Source organism: Rana temporaria, unplaced genomic scaffold (genome assembly GCF_905171775.1).
Source record: "Rana temporaria unplaced genomic scaffold, aRanTem1.1, whole genome shotgun sequence".
In the NCBI taxonomy this organism is placed as follows: Eukaryota; Metazoa; Chordata; class Amphibia; order Anura; family Ranidae; genus Rana; species Rana temporaria.
Window position 1 is genome coordinate 45,433 of NW_024404561.1, and position 20,937 is coordinate 66,369.

The 20,937-nt window shown below is 48.2% G+C and overlaps 5 non-coding genes across 5 annotated transcripts; all 5 read left to right on the top strand.

The window, feature by feature from the left end:
- The first annotated feature begins 20,095 nt into the window (after positions 1-20,095).
- TRNAV-CAC lies at positions 20,096-20,168 on the top strand. The gene has a single exon. It is a non-coding gene; the product is annotated as a tRNA-Val (tRNA).
- A 117-nt stretch (positions 20,169-20,285) lies between these two features.
- On the top strand, positions 20,286-20,358 carry TRNAV-AAC. Its single transcript has one exon. It is a non-coding gene; the product is annotated as a tRNA-Val (tRNA).
- A 119-nt stretch (positions 20,359-20,477) lies between these two features.
- Positions 20,478-20,550, top strand: TRNAV-AAC. Its single transcript has one exon. It is a non-coding gene; the product is annotated as a tRNA-Val (tRNA).
- Positions 20,551-20,669: 119 nt separating this feature from the next.
- On the top strand, positions 20,670-20,742 carry TRNAV-UAC. The gene has a single exon. It is a non-coding gene; the product is annotated as a tRNA-Val (tRNA).
- A 111-nt stretch (positions 20,743-20,853) lies between these two features.
- Positions 20,854-20,926, top strand: TRNAV-AAC. Its single transcript has one exon. It is a non-coding gene; the product is annotated as a tRNA-Val (tRNA).
- Positions 20,927-20,937: the final 11 nt, after the last annotated feature.

Here is a 20,937-nt window from a genome sequence, read left to right on the forward strand (position 1 = left end):
ATGCCCTTTGCAGGCAGGAAAAATGGGCAGCTTTAGTGAAGCAAAAATATGGTAGTCCTTAGTGCTAGCTTTCCATGTGGCCACTGAGCCCCAGTACCACATCTTCAGGCCCTGCCAGCCCTCATGGCTGCAGCTGCCTCTTTCCACTGCCCACGTTCACCCAGTCCACTCTTCTGGCTCTTCACCCATTTCACACTGCAATCTCCCAGTCCTCTCAGGCATGCCTCCATAGTCCTCTCCCGACTGTGTGTCACTCACCAGCCCTCTTGGCAGCGACCTGTTGTTCATCTCCTGGAGACTTTGCCGGGCAGTGCTCTCCCGCTGTCCTCTCTTGACACCTGTCCAGGACACATTTGTGTGTCCTGAGAAGGGTCCTGTCCACACCTGGGCCCCAGGCCCAAGGTCACCCCCAGACTGGGGAGCTCCCTCAAAGGTCCCGACAGTCTAACAACATCTCCATCTTCCACTTGAACAATTTTTTTTCCGGCTGGGTTGACCCTAGGTAACTAACCACTTCAATACTGGGCACTTTTGCCCCCTTTCTTCCCAGGACATTTTTCAGATTTCATCGCTCTCACACTTTCAATGACAATTGCACAGTCATGCAACACTGTACCCAAATTCAATTTTTATCATTTTGTTCCTACAAATATTGCTTTCTTTTGGTGGTTTTTATTCACGTCTCAGCCCATACTCACTGATCACCAGCTGGCTGCAGCAATCCGCTCTCCTGTTCTCACTGACAATTTACGCGTGAGGAGAGGAGAGAAACAAATTATAGCTAATAAGGTGACACCAACCTCTAACTATCTGACCCAAAAGGGGCAGCTGTAGTGGGTTTCTGTAGTGTAGTGGTTATCACGTTCGTCTAACACACGAAAGGTCCCCGGTTTGCAACCGCCAGAAACAATGTGCCCAATTTAGTGCTTTTTGCCACAGTCAATGTCGCTTTCAGCAGCCCTTTTCACCCATCGTACTTTAGTGTAGACCTTCAGTTTGCAATGCACAGAGAAGCAGCAAGAATGGGTTTCTGTAGTGTAGTGGTTATCAATCTGCCAATACAAAGCATAGTTTAGGTACAACACCTTCAATGTGAGCTCTTTTTCTTCATTGTTTGTGAGTCGACCAGGAGAACCTGAAATCCCTTGCCTGAAGATTTTAGGTGAGCTGGTTTGCTGGTCCTACACAGGCAAAGTTTTGCTGCAATGCCTATAGTGCAGACTCTATGGGCCTGATTTACTAAGCTATGTGCGCTGCGCTGGTTCATGCATTAATTAGTACTCCGGGTGGAGGCTTAATTCGGCGCATGAACCAGCGTAGCAGCCGGCGCATTGAAACTAATATGTAAAGCCGCGCCGAACTCCCTATAGAAGTCTATGGGAGAAATCAAAAGTGTTCATTTTAAAGGCTAATCTGCAAGTTTTGTCCTAAAAAGTGTTTGGGGACCTCAGTCCTGCCCCAGGGAACATGTATCAATGCTTTTTTTATTTTTTAAAACGGCCGTTTTTTCGGGAGCAGTGAAATTAATAATTCTTAAAGTGAAACAATAAAAGTGAAATATTCCTTTAAATTTCGTACCTAGGGGGGGTGTAATGTCAGCATGTGAAATAGCGCATTTTTCCCGCACTTAGAACTCCCCCTGCACAAAGTGACATTCAGAAGGAAAAAAGTCATTTAAAAATTCACACGCGGCTATAATGAATTGTCGGCTCTGACAATTCTAAAGGGATTCATTCATAAAACAAACAAAAAAATGTGTAGGGGTTCCCCCAAATTAAATTACCAGGCCCTTCAGGTCTGGAATGGATATTAAGGGGAACCCCGCCGTAAAAACCAAAAAAAAAAAGACGTGCGGTTCCCGGCAAATATCCATTCCAGACCCTTCAGGTCTGGTGTGGATTTTAAGGGGAACTCCACCCCAAATTGAAAAAAAAAATGGCGTGGAGTCCCCCTAAAAATCCACACCAGACCCTTATCCGAGCACGTTGACCTGGCCGGCCGCAGAAAAGAGGGGGGGACAGAGTGCGGCCCCCCCCCTCTCCTGAACCGCACCAGGCCACATGCCCTCAACATGGGGAGGATGTCCCCATGTTGATGGGGACAAGGGTCTCATCCCCACAACCCTTGCCCGGTGGTTGTGGGGGTATGCGGGCGGGAGGTTTATCAGAATCTGGAAGACCCCTTTAACAAAGGGGACCCCCAGATCCTGACCCCCCCCCTGTGTGAAATGGTAATGGGGTACATTGTACCTCTACCATTTCACCCCAAAAAAATGTCAAAGTGTTAAAAATGACAGTAGCCGGTTTTTGACAAATCTTTTAATAAAATCTTCTTTTCTTCTTTCCTTCGAGTTTCTTCCGCTGCTTCTTTCTTCTCGTCAACATCTTGCCCGACGTGTTCTTCTATCTTCTCCGTCCGTCCTTCCGCCTTCTGGTCCCGCATCTTGCCCGTTGTCTTCTCCGTCCGCCTCCTCGTCCGCATCTTGGGTCTTCTGCGGTCTTCTTCTCGGTCCGCCGCCTTCTCGTCCCCTGCGTTTGAATTTGATTTGGCCGCCGTTTTCCCGCTCCTGGGACCCGCCCCCCTCTGACGCCACAAGTAAACTCCTTAGAAGGTCATGTGCGTCAGAGGGGGGCGGGGTCACATGAGTGTGACACGGCGGGAACTTCTTCTCCGGGCGGCGCGATTGAAATTGAATTCCCCCGCTGTGTGACGCTCTGCGACCCCGCCCCCCTCTGACGCACATGACCTTCTAAGGAGTTTACTTGTGGCGTCAGAGGGGGGCGGGTCCCAGGAGCGGGAAAACGGCGGCCAAATCAAATTCAAACGCAGGGGACGAGAAGGCGGCGGACCGAGAAGAAGACCGCAGAAGACCCAAGATGCGGACGAGGAGGCGGACGGAGAAGACAACGGGCAAGATGCGGGACCAGAAGGCGGAAGGACGGACGGAGAAGATAGAAGAACACGTCGGGCAAGATGTTGACGAGAAGAAAGAAGCAGCGGAAGAAACTCGAAGGAAAGAAGAAAAGAAGATTTTATTAAAAGATTTGTCAAAAACCGGCTACTGTCATTTTTAACACTTTGACATTTTTTTGGGGTGAAATGGTAGAGGTACAATGTACCCCATTACCATTTCACACAGGGGGGGGGTCAGGATCTGGGGGTCCCCTTTGTTAAAGGGGTCTTCCAGATTCTGATAAACCTCCCGCCCGCATACCCCCACAACCACCGGGCAAGGGTTGTGGGGATGAGACCCTTGTCCCCATCAACATGGGGACATCCTCCCCATGTTGAGGGCATGTGGCCTGGTGCGGTTCAGGAGAGGGGGGGGGGCCGCACTCTGTCCCCCCCTCTTTTCTGCGGCCGGCCAGGTCAACGTGCTCGGATAAGGGTCTGGTGTGGATTTTTAGGGGGACTCCACGCCATTTTTTTTTCAATTTGGGGTGGAGTTCCCCTTAAAATCCACACCAGACCTGAAGGGTCTGGAATGGATATTTGCCGGGAACCGCACGTCTTTTTGTTTTTGGGTTTTTACGGCGGGGTTCCCCTTAATATCCATTCCAGACCTGAAGGGCCTGGTAATTTAATTTGGAGGGACCCCCTTTTTTTTTTTTTTTTTTTAATGAGCAATGACTCTATTCTTTATAGCCATGAGTACTTTAACCACTTGCCCACCGGGTTAATTCTGGCACTTCTCTCCTTCATGTGAAAATCACAATTTTTTGGCTAGAAAATTAATCAGAACCCCCAAACATTATATATTTTTTTTTAACAGACATCCTAGGGAATAAAATGGCAGTCATTGCAATACTTTTTGTCACACCGTATTTGCGCAGCGGTCTTACAAGCGCACTTTTTTTGGATAAAAATCACTTTTTTGAATTAAAAAATAAGACAACAATACATTTTGCCCAATTTTTTTCTATATTCTGAAAGATAATGTTACGCCGAGTAAAATGATACCCAACATGTCACGCTTAAAAATTGCGCCCGCTCGTGGCATGGCGTCAAACTTTTACCCTTTAAAAAACTCGATAGGCGACGTTTAAAAAATTCTACAGGTTGCATTTTTTGAGTTGCAGAGTAGGTCTAGGGCTAGAATTATTGCTCTCACTCTAACGATCGCGGCGATACCTCACTTGTGTGGTTTGAATATTGTTTTCATATGCGGGCGCTACTCGCGTATGCGTTTGCTTCTGTGCGCGAGCTCGTCGCGACGGGGCGCTTTAAATTTTTTTTTTGGGGTTTTCTTATTTATTTTTATTTAGTTTTATAATGTTTTACACTGAAATAAAAAAATAAAAAAAAAATGATCAGTTTTCTTCCTATTACAAGGAATGTAAACATCCCTTGTAATATGACTAGTGTGTGACAGGTCCTCTTTATGGAGAGAGGCGGGGTCAATAAGGCTGGAAAGCATGGTATTGAAAAAAAAAAAAAAAGATCTCATGCTTTCAGCTGCAATCATGTTCGTTCACCACAGTGGTGTAGTGTATAGCACTTTGACCTAGCAGCAAAAGAGTCGTTGGTTCGAATCCCGCCCGTGACAGCATCTGCATGGAGTTTGCATGTTCTCCCTGTGCCTGCGTGGGTTTCCTCCCACAATATAAAAACACGCTGTAAATCGGTTCCGGTCTAAATAAGCCCTAATATGCAGTAGTATATTAAGGTTTGGTTCTGCCCTAGGCCTGACTACATATCTGCACCTCCTAATAGAAAAATGACCCACCCCTTCCTGTCAAGGTCACACCCTGTTTTTGTATAACCCCGCCCAGTAATTTTCAGGGGACCCACACACTAGTTCTGGGGGGGCACTGGATTCCCTTAACCACTTCCATACCAGGCACTTACGCACCTTCCCGCCCAAGCCAATTTTCAGCTTTCAACACTGTCGCACTTTGAATGGCAATTGCGCGGTCATACAACACTGTACCCAAACAAAATTGGCGTCCTTTTTTCCCCACAAATAGAGCTTTCTTTTGTTGTTATTTGATCACCTCTGCGTTTTTTTTTTTGCGCAACAACTAAAAAAAGACTGCAAATTTTGAAACAAAAAAAACTTTTTCTTTTTTTAGGTTAATTTTTTTGTAAATAAGTTTTTCTCTTTCAATTACGGGCACTGATATGGCGGCACTGATGGGCACCGATGAGATGGCACTGATGGACATCGATGAGGTAGTACTGACGGCACAGATGAGGTGGCATTGATTGGCGGCGCTGCTATGCGGCACTGATGGGCACTCATAGGCGGCACTGATGGGCACTCATGGGCGGCACAGATGGGCGGCACTTATGGGTGGCACTGATGGATACTTATGGGCGGCACTTATGGGTGGCACTGATGGATACTTATGGGTGGCACAGGTGGGCACTGATAGGTGGGCACTGTGCATGGATGGGCACTGTGGGGTGGCACTGCTTTTCCCAGTCAGTGCCCATTTGTGGGCACTGATTGGCATCTTTTTTCTTATTTTTTAATGCTTTTTGTTTTTTTGTTCTATATTTTTTTTGTTTTTGCACACCCTGGTGGTCCAGGGTGGGCATCCCTGGTGGTCCAGTGTGGTGATCCGAGGGGGGGCTGCGCTGATAAACAATCAGCGCGAACGCCCCCTGTCAGGAGAGCCGCCGATCGGCTCTCCTATACTCGCGTCTGTAAGACGCGAGTGAGGAAGAGCCATCGATGGCTCTTCCTGTTTACATCGTGATCAGCCGTGATTGGACACGGCTGATCACGTGGTAAAGAGTCTCCGTCTCCGTGAGAGACTCTTTACCGAGATCGGAGATGCAGGGTGTCAGACTGACACCCCGCATCACCGATCTCCGCGCTGCGTGCCCCCACAGGCGCGTGCGGCATGAAATCCTGCAGGACGTCCTGTCAGGATTGTGTAACCACTTCCCGGACGTAAATCGGCCATAGGCTGGGCGGGAAGTGGTTAATTTGCATAGTTTTTCTCTCACTTCCTGTTTGGCTATGGGGCAGGAAGTGAAGGCAAATCTCCCCAATTGGACACAGATAATACAAAATAAACTGACAGGGCCTATAACCCTCCCTCACTCTATCCAAAATGAAAGAAAATAAAACTTGTTGATTATAGTTCTTGTCAGGGGCGGACTGACCATTGAGTCACTCGGGCACTGCCCGAGGGCCCCATGCCACTAGGGGGCCCCATACGGGTTGCCAGGCTCAGTAAAACCAGGGACAGTATGTAAAAATCTGTGGTTTTTTTAGATCTGTCCCTGATATGTCCGAAAATGACATGCTTTTAATGTGAATATCCCAAGATTTTAGCTGCCCGCCTCTGCACTACCTCCTGGCGTGGTGGTCATCTGTAAGCCAGAGGGGCCCCATAATCTTCTATTGCCCAGGGGCCCCATGAGTTGTCAGTCCGCCCCTGGTTCTAGTTTAAGCACAAATTTCATAGAGTTTTATTGAGAGCCCTAAGAAAATATAACCATGCCAATAGGCCAGGATAGAGCGTTGCTAATATGTAGGAATGTGTGTGTTAGAGCACCCCACCCAATGTTAACTAAAAAATTATTAATTTGCAAATAAGTATTATCTGCTCATTTTTTTGGGGATGTCTGCACCCCTGATAGTGACAACATTTGTGAGGTGTCTTCACCCTTTCTAATTCATTCACTTCCTGTCACATAGCCAAACAGGAAGTGAGGGTAAAACCTTACTAATATATTTTCTTGTGGACACAGAGATCAATCTAAATAGTTTCCCATTATGTAAATTGCACTCTAGCATTTTGCTGTGTACACCCCAAATTATTAGGGATCTTGGACTTTGGGGTCCATTTACTAAAGGCAAATCCACTCCTACAAGTGCAAAGCAAGGAAGAAAACAAAACAACTTTGCTTCTACAGGATTGGATGTTAAAACCATCAGTGCTTCCTCTCTGATTTTCAGCAACTATGCTTGTACTGCAGAGTGGCTTTGCCTTTACTAAACCCCAAACTAAATAATCATTTGGGGCAGGGATCCTCAAACTACGGCCCTCCAGCTGTTGTAGAACTACACATCCCATGAGGCCTTGTAATGCACTGACATTCACAGACATGACTAGGCATGATGGGAATTGTAGTTCCTGAACAACTGGAGGGCCGTAGTTTGAAGACCCATGATTTGGGGTGTACACAGCAGTGCTGGAGTGCAATTTGCTTAATGGGGACACTAGTTAGATTGACCGGTGTCCCCAAGAAATGACACTGGTAGGGTTTTAACCTCACTTCCTGTTCAGCTGTGTGACAGGAAGTGAAGCCAATTTTAAGAAAAGGGACACAAAGCTCAACCCAAAAATAAAAAAACACAAAGCAGGGGTTCTAACACTCACTTGGCTTCCCTCAAACACCCACAATTTGAATAGGATTGCCTTGCGCTAGATTTAAGCACAGTGCTGTAAATCAGCACGTCAAGCCTGTCCACCAATAGCAAACCCCCCCCACAGGCCATGTTTGCAGGTTTTCCTTCATCTTGCACATGTGCTTTAAAATAGTCTGGACAGCAATTCTTGATAAGAGAAATCCCCAAAACATGTCCTGTCGGGGGTACTTGAGGGCTGAGGACCACTGCAGAATAAATAAAATACTTACCAGTTTTTGTCTTTAAAGTCAGGGAGAATAAACATGGCAAACATTTCATGATTACACACCAGGAAAGAAGCTTAGACAAAAATCACACATAATTTGTTAGGCCCAAACCTAGTTCAGCTGCAGCTGTCAACATATGTAGCATGAAAAAGTAACAAAAGACAAACTTAACAATTTTAAAGTAATTTTTATTGGTCAACAAAACAAGGAAAGCAAAAAAAGACAAACAAACAAACACAAACAAAAATACATTTCAAAATTCTAATTAACCATAGCTTTACACATTTTTCATAAAATAAGGCCACATAGACAAATACATCAAAGTGAACATCATTTAAAAATAAACCAAAACCATTGGCAAAATAAAACAAAACCCATGCAACAAACCACATTTGTGTTTAGCAACAGCATTTCTGCCAGCCTGCCCCTTCTGAGGGCAGCTGAGGACTGATCGATCCAAGCTTTTTATAACAGTGCTAGTAATGAAGCAATTGAAATCACATGAACAAATTGCAGTCTCTAGTTTGGGTGAGCTTGTAATTGGGCACACCTGCAATTAATCCAAACCACGCTCTATGAGCATCCAATGAGTGTTTTTCACCTTTTAAAAAGAAAGGATAATTTTTTTCTAAGTGTTTGAGCATGCTCAGTTCATCACACATGTAGGAACCAAGCTGCAATGGAATGAGAGCTTTTTTTTTTTTGTTTCCCCTGATCTGATGCTTTCCAGCCTGAAGGGGAGGTGTTAAAGACAGAAGTAAACACGCACATTTAATAATCTATTTGTGTGAAAAAAAAGGTTGCCAATTTTGTTTGGGAGCCACGTCGCACGACTGCGCAATTGTCAGTTAAAGCGACGCCGTGCCGAATCACAAAAACTTGCCCGGTCATTGACCAGAAATATGGTCCGGGCTCAAGTGGTTAAAAATTAACAAAACACAAAAGTGAGCCCAATTTTTGGGGATAATGTGAAAGATGATGTTACACTGAGTAAATAGATACCTTACATGTCACGCTTTACTATTGGAAACACTCCTGCAATGGGGCCAAAATGAATTCCGTGAATATCCCCATAGGCGACCTTTTTCTTTTTTTTCCAGGTTACCAGTTTATAGTTACAAAGAAGGTCTAGTGGTAAAAGTATTGCTCTCGCTCTAACGCACGCGTCAATACCTCACATGTGTGGTTTGAACGATGTTTATATATGTGGGCGGGACTTGCGTAAGTCCCGCCCACATATGTAAAAATTATTTTTACTTTTTGCTATAATAAATATCCCCAAAAATATATATTGAAAAAACTAAAAAACCCCTCAGTTTAGGCCGATACGTATTCTACATCTTTTTGGTTCCAAAAAATCGCAAATAGCGTTTAGTGTTTGGTTTTTGCAAAAGTTATAGCGTCTACAAATTTTTTTTTTTGTTGTTTTAACTAGTTATTGGGGCGATCAGCGATTTTTATCGGTACTGCGACATTATGGCGGACACATCGAACACTTTTTTGGAACCATTGGCATTTTTCTAGCGATCAGTGCTGTAAAAAATGCATTGCTTACTCAAAAAATGCCACTGGCAGGGAAGGGGTTAACACTAGGTGCGAGGGAGGGGTTAAATATGTTCCCTGGGTGTGTTCTAACTGTAGGGGGGGGGGGACTGACATGTGTAAATGACAGATCGCTGTTCATGAAGGGGAACTCCAGACCCCCGAAAAAAAAATAAGGTGGGTTCCCTCCAGGTGCATACCAGGCTCTTAGGCTTGGTCTGGAACATAAGGGGTTAAACCCGCGCAAAAAAAATAGCGTGGGGTCCCCCCCAAGATCCAAACCAAGCCATTATCCCAGGCACGCAGTCTGGTCAGACAGGAATGGGGGTGGGGACGAGCGAGCGCCCCCCTCCCTCCTGAGCCATACCAGACCACATGCCCTCAACATGGGGGAGTGTGTGCTGTGGGGGAGGGGGGCACTGCCCCCCCAACCCAAAGCACTCTTGTCCCCATGTCGATAGGGACAAGAGCCTCTTCCCCGACAACCCTGGCCGTTGGTTGTCGGGGTATGCGGGCGGAGGGCTTATCAGAATCTGAGAGACCCCTTTAATAAAGGGGTCCCCAGATTCCGGCCCCCCACCCTATGTGAATGAGTATGGGGGTACATTGTACCCCTACCCATTCACCTGGGGAAAAAAATGGAAAAAAATAATACACCACACATGAATAAATTAATTTATTAGTCAGCCGGGGGTCTTCTGCCGGGGCCCCCCACCACCACCCCATTAGGCCCCGGGCTTCGCCATCTTCTGCCGGAACCCCCTTCACCAGTGAGGCTCCTGCCTTTGGTCTTCAGCGACGTAATTCACCGGGACCCCCTTCACCAGGGAGGCTCCTGCCTTTGGGGGAGGGTCCCGGGCTTCCACGACGGTTTCTGCGGGGGGGGGGTGCACTGGCACCCCACCCCCGTCTTCAGCGACGTAATTCACCGGGACCCCCTTCACCAGGGAGGCTCCTGCCTTTGGGGGAGGGTCCCGGGCTTCCACGACGGTTTCTGCGGGGGGGGTGCACTGGCACCCCACCCCCGTCTTCAGCGACGTAATTCACCGGGACCCCCTTCACCAGGGAGGCTCCTGCCTTTGGGGGAGGGTCCCGGGCTTCCACGACGGTTTCTGCGGGGGGGGTGCACTGGCACCCCACCCCCGTCTTCAGCGACGTAATTCACCGGGACCCCCTTCACCAGGGAGGCTCCTGCCTTTGGGGGAGGGTCCCGGGCTTCCACGACGGTTTCTGCAGGGGGGGTGCACTGGCACCCCACCCCCGTCTTCAGCGACGTAATTCACCGGGACCCCCTTCACCAGGGAGGCTCCTGCCTTTGGGGGAGGGTCCCGGGCTTGTACGGTGTCTTCCGCCGGAGGGCGCCACTCTCCGGGCTTCTGCGATGCCTTCCGCTTCTGCCTGTCTCCTCCGCGGAGCACAGGGCTTGTCTCCGCTGTCTTCTCCCTTCTCTTCCATTCGATGTTGACACGACGAGGTCCGGCGCTGGAATGCCGTCTGAGCAGTGGGCATGGACTTATATAGGGCAATGCCACCATGTGACCTCAACCCATGTGACATCACATTCCCATCATGCCCAGGGAATGTGATGTCACATGGGTTGAGGTCACATGGTGGCATTGCCCTATATAAGTCCATGCCCGCCGCTGACACGGCATGTCAGCGCGGAACCTCGTTGTGTCAACATCCAATGGAAGAGAAGGGAGAGGACAGCGCAGACAAGCCCTGTGCTCCCGGAGGAGACAGGCAGAAGAAGGAAGAGAGAAGAAAGAAGATGGAAGAAAGCCCTGGCTCCGCGGGGGAGCCAGGCAGAAGAGGGAGCAGAGAAAAGACCGGGGAGTTGGCGCACCCCCGGCAGAAGACCAGGAAGACCGGAACCCTGGCGGAAGGCACCGGAAAGACCGGGGGATAGGCGCCATCCCCCGGCAGAAGACCCCGAAGTCCGGATGCCCCTCCCTAATGAAAAAGAGCTTAAATGGGGTGGGGGCATCCGGCGGAAGGCTCCGGAGAGGACCGAGGGATGGCGCCCTCCCCCGGCAGAAATCACCGAAGCCCAGGGTCCCGGCAGAAGATCGGGAGAGAAGAAACCCCCCCTTCTAAGAGAGCTAAAGAAGAAAGGGGGGGCTCCGGAGCAGATTAATAAAATATTTTATTGTGTGTGGTGTTTTATTTTACTTTACATTTCCCCCATGTGAATGGGTAGAGGTACGATGTACCCCATACTCATTCACATAGGGTGGGGGTCCGGCATCTGGGGGCCCCCTTATTAAAGGGAGCTCGCAGATTCCGATTAGCCCCGCCCGCATACCCCGACAACCAATGGCAAGGGTTGTCGGGAAGAGGCTCTTGTCCCTATCGACATGGGGGCAAGAGTGCTGTGGGGTGGGGGGGCAGTGCCCCCCTCCCCCACAGCACACACTCCCCCATGTTGAGGGCATGCGGTCTGGTACGGCTCAGGAGGGGGGGGGGGCGCTCGCTCGTCCCCGCCCCCATTCCTGTCCGGGCCAGACTGCATGCTTGGGATGAGGGCTTGGTTTGGATCTGGGGGGGACCCCCGCGCCGAATCGGCGCGGGTTTAACCCCTCACGTTCCGAACCAAGCCTAAGAGCCTAATGTAGCCCTGGAGGGGGACCCGCGCCGATTTCAAGTTTGAAATTTGGCGCGGAGTTCCCCTTCAGGGCTGAAAACAGCTCGGAGATTCCCGTGCGCCGCGTCACGCAGCGCATTCACGGGTACGCCGCTTGGTATTTACCAAGATTTTCACGGCGTACTGACAAGGCGCACGGGAATCCCTGACTTTTCTCTCTGCGCATGCCCAGTATGCAAATGAACCTCCCGAGGTTCAGGCGCACTGTGCAAGCGTACGGGGATCTGTTTTTAAAAAACACTTTCCCTTTCAATTCGGCCCGCCAAACACTTCAAAACACATGTCACTTCACTTCCCCTGCATCCCCCCACCTCCCCCCCTAATAAACTCCCGCCCAAACCCCCGCAATTTACAGTTTAATGTGCCGTGCGCCAGGTCTGTACTGGTGCACAATGCACCCTCTCCTGGGCGCACGGAGCACATTAGTAACTAGGGAAATACACTGCACTAGCAGCGTATTTCTTTAGTAAATGGCAAAACGGCTGCTACTCCTGCTTTTACTCCATGAGTCATGGAGTAAAGGCTTGGTAAATCAGCCCCTATGTGAGCTGACCAGCAAAACCCGCTGACCATCACTGAAAATGTTTAGCGCTTAGACCAACTTGTTTTCTGGACCCAAAGGCAATGGGAATGCAGACTTTGGTTTTCCTGCTTCGTCAGCTGAGCTGGAAACCTGCAGACCATTGGCGTATGTTTTCAGCTGACCTGGTGAGAAAAGTATGTGGAAAACCTAGAGGTGATATCCATGACTCACTGTATCTTGCCAGTAATGGCTGTTTTGAGAATGTTAATGTTATTTGTATCAAGTTAGGCATCTGAGATGGCCTTTCTTCCTTGTTTTCTTCATTACCCAAGGACGGTAAAGGGAACTCAGGTTATCAAATAACCAGAAACAAATAATAGCTAATAAGGTGACCCCAACCTCAGACTCCCTGACCCAAAAAGGGCAGCCGTGGTGGGTTTCTGTAGTGTAGTGGTTAGCACTAGGGATGAGCATTATGTTCAGGTCGAACATGAGTTCAACTCGAACATTGGCTGTTCGTCCATTCGCTGAACAGCGAACAATTTGGGATGTTTGCGGCAAATTCGCAAAGCCGCGGAACACCCTTTAAAAGTCTATGGGAGAAATCCAAAATGCTAATTTGAAAAGTTTAATATGCAAGTTATTGTCATAAAATGTTTGGGGACCTGGGTCCTGCCCCAGGGGAAATGTATCAATGCAAAATAAGTTTTAAATACTGCGGCCCAGATTCACAAAGGAGATACGATGGTGTATCTCCAGATACGCCGCCGTATCTCTGAGTTGTGCCGTCGTATCTATGCGCCTTATTCTTAGAATCAGTTATGCATAGATTTGTGTTAGATCCGACCGGCGTAAGTCTCTTACGCCGTCGGATCTTAACTGCATATTTACGCTGGCTGCTAGGGGCGTGTACGCTGATTTACGCGTCGAAATATGTAAATCAGCTAGATACGCAAAATCACGAACGTACGCCCGGCCAACGCAGTACAGATAAGCCGTTTACGTTATGCTTTTCCCGGCGTAAAGTTACCCCTGCTATATAAGGCGTATATGCGGCGTACCAATGTTAGGTATGGCCGTCGTTCCCGAGACGAAATTTGTAAATTTTTCGTCGCTTGCGTAAGTCGTCCGTGAATGGGGCTGGACAAAATTTACGTTCACGTCGAAACCAATACGTCCTTGCGGCGTATTTGGAGCAAGCACACTGGCATATGTCCATGGACGGCGCATGCGCCGTTCATGAAAACGTCAATCACGTCGGGTCACAACTGTTATATACATAAAACACGCCCCCTGTTCCACATTTGAATTAGGCGCGCTTACACTGGCCGATTTACGCTACACCGCCGCAACTTACGGAGCAAGTGCTTTAAGAAAACTGCACTTGCCCGTCTAAGTTGCAAAGGCGTAACGTAAATCGGATACGTTACGCCCGACTATAGATACGCTGCTGTACGAGAATCTGGCCCTGCATTTTTTTCCGGAGCAGTGATTTTAATAATGCTTAAAGTGAAACAATAAAAGTGACTCGCGGCTATAATGAATTGTCGTGTCCCGGCAATACAGATAAAAGTCATTGAAAGTCATTGGAAAAAAAATGTGTGTGGGTTGCCCCAAATTCCATTACCAGGCCCTTCAGGTCTGTTATGGATATTAAGGGGAACCCTGCGACTAATCCAAGCACACAACCTGGCAGACAGCAAGAAAAGAGGGGGGGACGAGAGAGCCCCCCCTCCTGTACCATACCAGGACACATGCCCTCAACATGGGGAGGATGTACCCATGTTAATGGGGACAAGGGCCTAATCCCCACAACCCTTGCCCGGAGGTTGTGGGGGTCTGCGGGTAGGGGGCTTATTGGAATCTTGAAGCCCTCTTTAACAAAGGGGACCCCCAGATCCTGCCCCCATGTGAATTGGTAAGGGTTACATTGTACCCATACCATTTCACAAAAAAGTGTCAAAATGTTAAAAATGACAGGAGACGGCTTGGGACAAGTCTTTTATTAAAAATAAAATAAATAAAGATTCAAGCGATGTAATCCATTCTCGATCTCCAGCGATGTAATCCATTCCCGATCTCCAGCGATGATCTCCAGAGAGGATACGACCAAGGATGAGCCGAACACCCCCCTGTTCGGTTCGCACCAGAACTTGCGAACACACCAAATGTTCGTGTGAACTTTAGAACCCTATTAAAGTCTATGGGACTCGAACATTTGAAATCTAAAGTGCTAATTTTAAAGGCTAATATGCAAGTTATTGTCCTAAAAAGTGTTTGGGGACCTGGGTCCTGTCCCAGGGGACATGTATCAATGCAAAAAAAGTTTTAAAAACTGCTGTTTTTTTCAGGAGCAGTGAATTTAATAATGCTAAAAGTGAAACAATAAAAGTGAAATATTCTTTTAAATTTCGTACCTAGGGGGGGTGTAAAGTTAGCATGTGAAATATCGCATGTTTGCCGTACTTACAACTGTCACTGCACAAAGTGTCATTTCTGAAAGGAAAAAAAGTATTTTAACCACTTGAGATCCGCGCTATAGACAAAATACGTCCGCAGCGCGGCTCTCAAGTGCCAAGTGGCCGTTTAAACACGGCCTTTTATGTGCATTACCCGCGCGCGCCACTGGGTGGCGCGCGGCGGGTAAAAACTGTCCCGGCGCATCGCCGAAGACCCGATGCGTGTACCTGGCGGCCGCGATGTCCGCCGGGTACACGCGATCGTCGGTGACACGGCAGGTGACAGCAGGGACGTGGAGCTCTGTGTGTAAACACAGAGCTCCACGTCCTGTCAGGGAGAGAGGAGACCGATCTGTGTCTCTTGTACATAGAGACACAGCATCGGTCACCTCCCCCAGTCACCCCCCTCCCCCCACACAGTTATAACACACCCAGGCTACACAGTTAACCCCTTCCTCACCCCCTAGTGTTAACCCCTTCACTGCCAGTCACATTTATACAGTAATTCGTGCATTTTTATAGCACTGATCGCTGTATAAATGTGAATGGCGCCAAATTTGTGTCAAAAGTGTCCGATACGTCCGCCGCAATATCCCAGTCCCAATAAAAATCGCAGATCGCCGCCATTACTAGTAAAAAAAAAATAATAAAAAAAATCATAATTCTGTTCCCCATTTTGTAGGCGCTATAACTTTTGCGCAAACCAGTCGCTTATTGCGATTTTTTTTTTTTTTTTTTACAAAAATACGTCGAAAAATACGTATCGGCCTTAACTGAGAAAAAAAATTGTTTTTTAAAAAAAAAATTGGGATATTTATTATAGCAACAAGTAAAAAAAATATATATTTTTTTTAAATTGTCGCTCTTTTTTTGTTTATAGCGCAAAAAATAAAAACCGCAGAGGTGATCAAATACCACCAAAAGAAAGCTCTATTTGTGGGGGAAAAAGGACGCCAATTTTGTTTGGGAGCCACGTCGCACGACCGCGCAATTGTCAGTTAAAGCGACGCAGTGCCGGACGCTGAGATTTCGCCTGGGAACGAAGGGGGTTTATGTGCCCAGTAAGCAAGTGGTTAAAACCGGACTTGCGGTAATAATGAATTGTCGGCTCTGGCAATTCAGAGAGAATTCATTCATAGAAAAAAAAATAGCGTGGGGGTCCCCCCAAATTCCTTTACCAGGCCCTTCATATCTGGTATGGATATTAAGGGGAACCCCGCCGTCAATTTAAAAAAAATTACGTGGGGTTCCCCCCAAATATCCATTCCAGACCCTTCAGGTCTGGTGTGGATTTTAAGGGGAACTCCACCCCAAATTTTTAAAAAAATGGCGTGGAGTTCCCCCAAAAATCCACACCAGACCCCTTATCCGAGCACGTTAACCTGGCCGGCCGCAGAAAAGAGGGGGGGCAGAGTGTGGCCCCCCTCTCCTGAACCATACCAGGCCACATGCCCTCAACATGGGGAGGATGTCCCCATGTTGATGGGGACAAGGGCCTCATCCCTAACAACCCTTGCCCGGTGGTTGTGGGGGTCTGCGGGCGGGGGGCTTATCAGAATCTGGAAGACCCCTTTAACAAAGGGGACCCCCAGATCCTGCCCCCCCCTATGTGAATTGGTAATGGGGTACATTGTACCCCTACCATTTCACGAAGGAAGCGTAAATAGTTGGAAAAAACACACACACTTGATTAAATATTGAAGTTGGTTACCTCTCCTCCTGCAGTCAATGACAGCCTGCACCTCATATTCTTCATCCCCATAAACCATTACGGGTACAGGTGGCCCCGATCCCCTGTCCGTGAAGGGATCAGTTACTATGGGCTTCAATAGGGACACGTGGAACACTGGGTGAAATCAGAGAGAATCGGGTAAGGTAAGTTCATAAGAGACCTCATTCAATTTCCTTAACTGGGAAAGGGACAATAAATCTGGGTGCCGGCTTCTTCCAAGGGCAAGCCATTCTGAGGTTGGTAGTAGATAACCACACCTGATCACCTGGCTGAAAACGTAATTCCCCTCTTCTCTTCCTGTCGTATAGCCTCTTGTTGGTTGCCTGTGCTTTGGCCATAGTTTCTTGCAACAATTTATTCTTGCAACCCAGAAACTCGACCGTGCTCTGTACCGCTGGGACTGGAGATTCAGGGATTGTTTTGGGCAGGAAGACTGGATGGAAACCATAGTTTGCAAAAAATGGCAACTGACCTGTGACTGAATGGCTGGCATTATTGAAAGCAAATTCTGCCAGGGGTAACAATGCTACCCAATCATCCTGAACAAACAAGGTAAAGCAACTGATATACTGCTCCAGGGTCTGATTTGTTCTCTAGGTTTGCCCATTAGGCCCCGTACACACGACCAAACATGTATGCTGAAACTGGTCCGCGGGCCAGTTTCAGCATACATGTTCGGTCGTGTGTAGGCGCGAGCGGGCCGAATTCCAGCAAACATTTGCCCGCCGGGCCTTTTCCCAGCGGGCAAATATTCCTGGACGTGTTTTAAAACCGTCCGCTGGAATCCTGCCCACTCGGACATGTACGGTCGTCAGTACAGACCTACCGTACATGTCCGAGCGCCCGCCGTCCCTCGCATGCGTCGAATGACTTTGACGCATGCGTGGAAGCCTTTAAATGGCAGGCCCGCCCACGTCGCCGCGTCATCGCCGCGTCATCATCGTGGCGACGACGCGGACAAGCCCCGCGTAGTGTTTACGCGCGGACTTCTGTACGATGGTTAGTACAACCATCGTACAGAAGCCCTCTGGCAGGCATGTACACAGACAGAATTCTCACCGCTCCAGGTGAGCCTCGTGATGATCAGGGGTTGTTGAACCACCAGGGTGCTGGCAATGCGGTAATGGCAAAAAACAAAAGAACAAAAGCTGGACAGCCGCACTCCAAAATTTTCTTTAAAAGAGATGTCTTTATTTTCAACTGTGCATACAGTCACTGCAAGCCCACAAAAATCAGTATGGCCAACGTTTCGCACTGGCGTCAGTGCTTAGTCATGGCCATGACTAAGCACTGACGCCAGTGCGAAACGTTGGCCATACTGATTTTTGTGGGCTTGCAGTGACTGTATGCACAGTTGAAAATAAAGACATCTCTTTTAAAGAAAATTTTGGAGTGCGGCTGTCCAGCTTTTGTTCTTTTGTTTTTTGGCAGGCATGTACGGTGAAAACGGTCCGACGGACCGCTTTCATCGTACATGTTTGCTCGTGTGTACCGGGCCTTAGTCTGAGGGTGGTAAGCAGATGACAGAGAAAGTTACATTTTCAGAATTTGGCATAGTGCTTTCCAGAAGCGAAAGGAAAACTGGACCCCCCTGTCAGATACAATGTTTGTTGGCACCCCATGCTGTGTTATGATCGCCCGGATAAACACTGGAGCGATCTTCATGGCAGATGGTGTGTTCTTTAGGGATATGAAGTGGGCCATCTTGGATAGATGGTCGACCACTACAAATATGGCCATATGTTCTTCAGAAGGGGGCAGATCAACTATAAAGTCCATTTCAATAATGCTCCAGGGTCTGTCAGGGATTGGTAGTGGTCTAAGGAGACCCCAGGACTTGGTCCTGGCAGACTTGATTTGGGAACAGAGGGCACATGACTTAACGTATTCCCTGCAATCTCTATGTGGACCCCAAAATGACCAGCCAGAGGATGGTCGTGGCATAGGCTCAGTACTTTTGTCTGGAACCTCTCTGGTACAAAAATGTTACTGTCCTTCCAAAGCATCCCATCCTTGGGTATCAGGGTTACTCCTGGTGGTCAGGATACCCCCACTGAGGCTTGTTTTAGACTGGACATCAGGTCTGTCTGGAGAAGTAGAAAGTTGCCTTCAGATAAGATGGTATCCGGGACAGAGGTTTGGGGTCATCGTACATGCGAGAGAGATGTTTTTGGACCCGGGTTGGTAGGTGATATGGAATGAAAATCTGGAAAATAATAGTGCCCATCACGCTTGGCGTGGCTTCAGACATTTGGCTCTTCGCAGATATTTCAGAATTTTGTGATCAGTGTAGATAAGTATGGGATGTGTCGCTCCCTCCAACATGTATCGCCATTCTTCAAGCGCGGCTTTAATGGTCATAAGTTTACAATCACCGACGTGGTAATTCTTCTTGGCAGGAGAAGGCTTACGGGAGAAGAAAGCTATGGGGTGCATAAGATCCTTGAGGCCTTAGCTCTAAGAGATAACTGACCCCACTGCCGTTTCTGAAGCGTCTACATCAAGTAGGTAAGGAAGCGAGGGGTCCGGATGGCTCAGGATGGGGGCTGAGGTAAAGAATCCCTTTAGAGTAGAAATAGCTGCATGTGCCTCGAAATTCCAATGGAATCGGATGTTTTGTTTTGTTAGCTGGGTGATCGGGATATGATAGAAGAAAATCCTTTAATAAACCTTCTGTAAAAATTTGTAAAGCCAACAAAACGTTGCACCCCCTTTTTGTCTGAGGGTGCAGGCCATTCCGGAACAGCTGTGACTTTTTGTGGGTCCATCTTGAATCCCTCCGTGGAAATTACTAGGCCCAAGAACTGGATACTCTGCTGCTCAAACTCACATTTTTCTGGTTTGGCGCAAAGCCCATGCTGATGGAGTTGGCAGAGTACCATCTTGAAATGACTTTGATGCTGATCCAAGGATGTGGAAAAAATCAGGATAGAAGTAAATTATTACGAAGATATCTAGGTAGTCTCTGAAGATATCATTTACGAAGTGCTGGAAGGTGGCAGGGGCATTACACAGGCAGAAGGGCATCACTAGGTATTCATAGTGGCCGAACCTGGTACGGAAGGCTGCTTTCCATTCGTCCCCTGCACAAATACGGACCAAATTGTAGGCCCCTCGAAGACTGAGCTTGGTGAACACAGCAGTAGTCCTTAGTCTCTGAAAGAGCTCGGGCACTAGGGGTAAAGGATATTGGAATTTGACCGTGACTTTATTCAGCTCTCGGTAGTCCACACAAGGACGTAACAAGTGGTCTCTTTTTTCTACAAAAAAGATTCCTGCCCCAGCTGGGGAGGTAGATGGTCAGATGAATCCCCTCTTAAGATTCTCTTCCACATACTCTTTTAATACCTCCAACTCCCGCTCAGATAGGCGAAAAATCCGTCCGAAGGGGATCTCAGCTCCAGGCAGCAACTTGATTGGGCAAACATAAGTAGAGATGCCCTGCCGGCTTTACACGATAAAGGTCCCCTGTTCGAAACAGGGCAGAAACACTGTGTACACGCTAGAGTTTTTTGACACAGTCACTTTCAGCAGCCATTTTCACCCATGGTACTTTAGCGTAAACTTTTGGTTTGCAAGGCACAGAAAAGCAGCAAGAATGGGTTTCTGTAGTGTAGTGGTTATCACGTTCGCCTCACACACGAAGGGTCCCCGGTTCGAAACCGGGCAGAAACACTGTGCACACGCTGGTGCATTTTGCCACAGTCCATGTCGCTTTCAACAGCCCTTTTCACCCATGGTACTTTAGCATAGACTTTTGTTTGGCAAGGCACAGAACAGTAGCAAGAATGGGTTTCTGTAGTGTAGTGGTTATCACGTTCGCCTAACATGCGAAAGGTCCCTGGTTCGAGACCGGGCAGAAACACTGTGCACACGCTTATGCTTTTTGCCACAGTCCATGTGGCTTTCAGCAGCCCTTTTCACCCATGGTACTTTAGGGTAGACTTTTTTTTCCCGCAAGGCACAGAAAAGACGCAAGAATGGGTTTCTGTAGTGTAGTAGTTATCACGTTCGCCTAACATGCGAAAGGTCCCCGGTTCGAGACCGGGCAGAAACACTGTGCACACGCTTGTGCTTTTTGCCACAGTCCATGTGGCTTTCAGCAGCCCTTTTCACCCATGGTACTTTAGGGTAGACTTTTTTTCCCCGCAAGGCACAGAAGGGCCGCAAGAATGGGTTTCTGTAGTGAAGTGGTTATCACGTTCGCTTTACACGCGAAAGGTCCCCGGTTCGAAACCGGGCAGAAACACAGTGTACACGCGAGAGCTTTTTGCCACAGTCGCTTTCAGCAGCCCTTTTCACCCATGGTACTTTAGCGTAGACTTTCGGTTTGCTAGGCACAGCAAAGCAGCAAGAATGGGTTTCTGTAGTGTAGTGGTTATCACGTTCGCCTAACACGCGAAAGGTCCCCGGTTCGAGACCGGGCAGAAACACTGTGCACACG